This window comes from Podarcis muralis, chromosome 11, assembly GCF_964188315.1.
Source record: "Podarcis muralis chromosome 11, rPodMur119.hap1.1, whole genome shotgun sequence".
NCBI classification, from domain to species: Eukaryota; Metazoa; Chordata; class Lepidosauria; order Squamata; family Lacertidae; genus Podarcis; species Podarcis muralis.
This window is the reverse complement of record NC_135665.1, coordinates 59,191,731-59,193,526: the sequence shown is the minus strand read 5'-3', so window position 1 is coordinate 59,193,526 and position 1,796 is coordinate 59,191,731. Positions and strand designations below refer to the sequence as shown.

Genomic DNA, 1,796 nt, shown 5'->3' with positions numbered 1-1,796 from the left:
GTTCAACATCTTTATAAATGACTTGGGCAAAGGAATTGAGGAGATGCTCATCAGATCTGCAGATGGCACCAAACAGGGAGGGGTAGCTAATGCTGCAGAAGACACAATCTGGATTCAAGATTGTGACGTTAACATATGAGAGTGCTGGAGGTGAAATAGTTAAACAGGTTACCCAATCAGAACCCGGGGGTGGAGTCAGAGGGACTATAAAACCAGCTGTGGGAGGGGTGAAGGGAGGAGTTCGTTGGGAGTTGGGTGGTTGGTTGGAGTGGGAGTGAATTAGGATAGAGTCTGTGGGTAGGTTGAGTTAAAAAGGTAAAGGTAAAGGTACCCCTGCCCGTACAGGCCAGTCTTGCCAGACTCTGGGGTTGTGTGCCCATCTCACTTAAGAGGCCGGGGGCCAGCGCTGTCCGGAGACACTTCCGGGTCACGTGGCCAGCGTGACATCGCTGCTCTGGCGAGCCAGAGCCGTACACGGAAACGCCGTTTACCTTCCCGCCAGTAAGCGGTCCCTATTTATCTACTTGCACCCAGGGGTGCTTTCGAACTGCTAGGTTGGCAGGCGCTGGGACCGAGCAACGGGAGCGCACCCCGCCGCGGGGATTCGAACCGCCGACCTTTCGATCGGCAAGCCCTAGGCGCCGAGGCTTTTACCCACAGCGCCACCCGCGTCCCTGCCAATGATCTCCCCGTCGGGGAATCGAACCCCGGTCTCCCGCGTGACAGGCGGGGATACTTACCACTATACTAACGAGGAGTTAGGTTGAGTTAGTGTAGCGAAATAAGCTGAGTCAGGAACAGTTAGGAGCTAGAAAGACAAGTAAATATCTGAGAGGTGCTTTAGTGAGTGAGAGCAGGAAGTGGAAGTTATAGGTCTGGATAGGCACCCCATGATTGAAATTGGCCGATATCGTTTATGAAACCACACACTTGTTAAACTGCAATAAATAAGCAGAGGTTTATGTTCCAATTTAACCCTGACTAGACTCCGTATTGTACCAGGTAGGGCCTGATCTTAAAAAAAATGAGAAGATGAGTAAAACCAAAACTGACGGATTTGTCCACCACTAAGACATGTTCAAATGAATGCACAGCAATGACGGTCAGAATTTGCAGTCATGATTTAAGTCTCATTGCCCACCCACTAAAACACTTGAAAGTACATGCAACCTTTTCCATCTGTGAAATGCAGGAAAGCAAACAGTTCAGAAAACTATATGCACACCTCAGCATTAACCTGCTCTGCTGACGTTCTAAGAGGCAGCTGCATCCCACATGTCCTTGCAAACAGATCTTGTGCAATCTTTCCCAAGAAAGCCAAGGGTGGGGGGTGGGGAGGCACAAGTTCACTTTCCGACACCACCTTCATCGCCTCGCAAAACCCACTTGGTCTATTATTTATGAAAACAACGACACGGTGAAACAATTGCATTAGCAGATTCCCCCTGTAGTATTGGCGTGTGAGGCATCTTATAATTATTGCAAGACAATCACACTCTTGGGGGACAAAGGCTGAGAGGAAAATGAATGGCATGTTTTTTTGCCGGGGCTGGTGGCAAAAGAAGTGGAGTGCCAATGCATAACTTAGCACCGTAATAATGCCACTTGGCTCACATAAATTTTAAATGATGCATACGTCTTGTTTCAGTTTAGCTGCATTTTGTTCTCTCTCTCTCCAAAGAGTGTAAAACAGTCACAGAAACTCCCTGTGGTGTCTATGGAAGGGTCATTCACCTCTTCCCATTAGCAGGCCCAGAATGGTTTGGGGGTTTTAAAATCAACAACAACCTTACGTA

General features: G+C 48.4%; 1 non-coding gene across 1 annotated transcript; it reads right to left on the bottom strand.

The window, feature by feature from the left end:
• Positions 1-685: 685 nt before the first annotated feature.
• TRNAD-GUC (transfer RNA aspartic acid (anticodon GUC)) lies at positions 686-757 on the bottom strand. Its single transcript has one exon. It is a non-coding gene; the product is annotated as a tRNA-Asp (tRNA).
• Between the last annotated feature and the right edge of the window lie 1,039 nt (positions 758-1,796).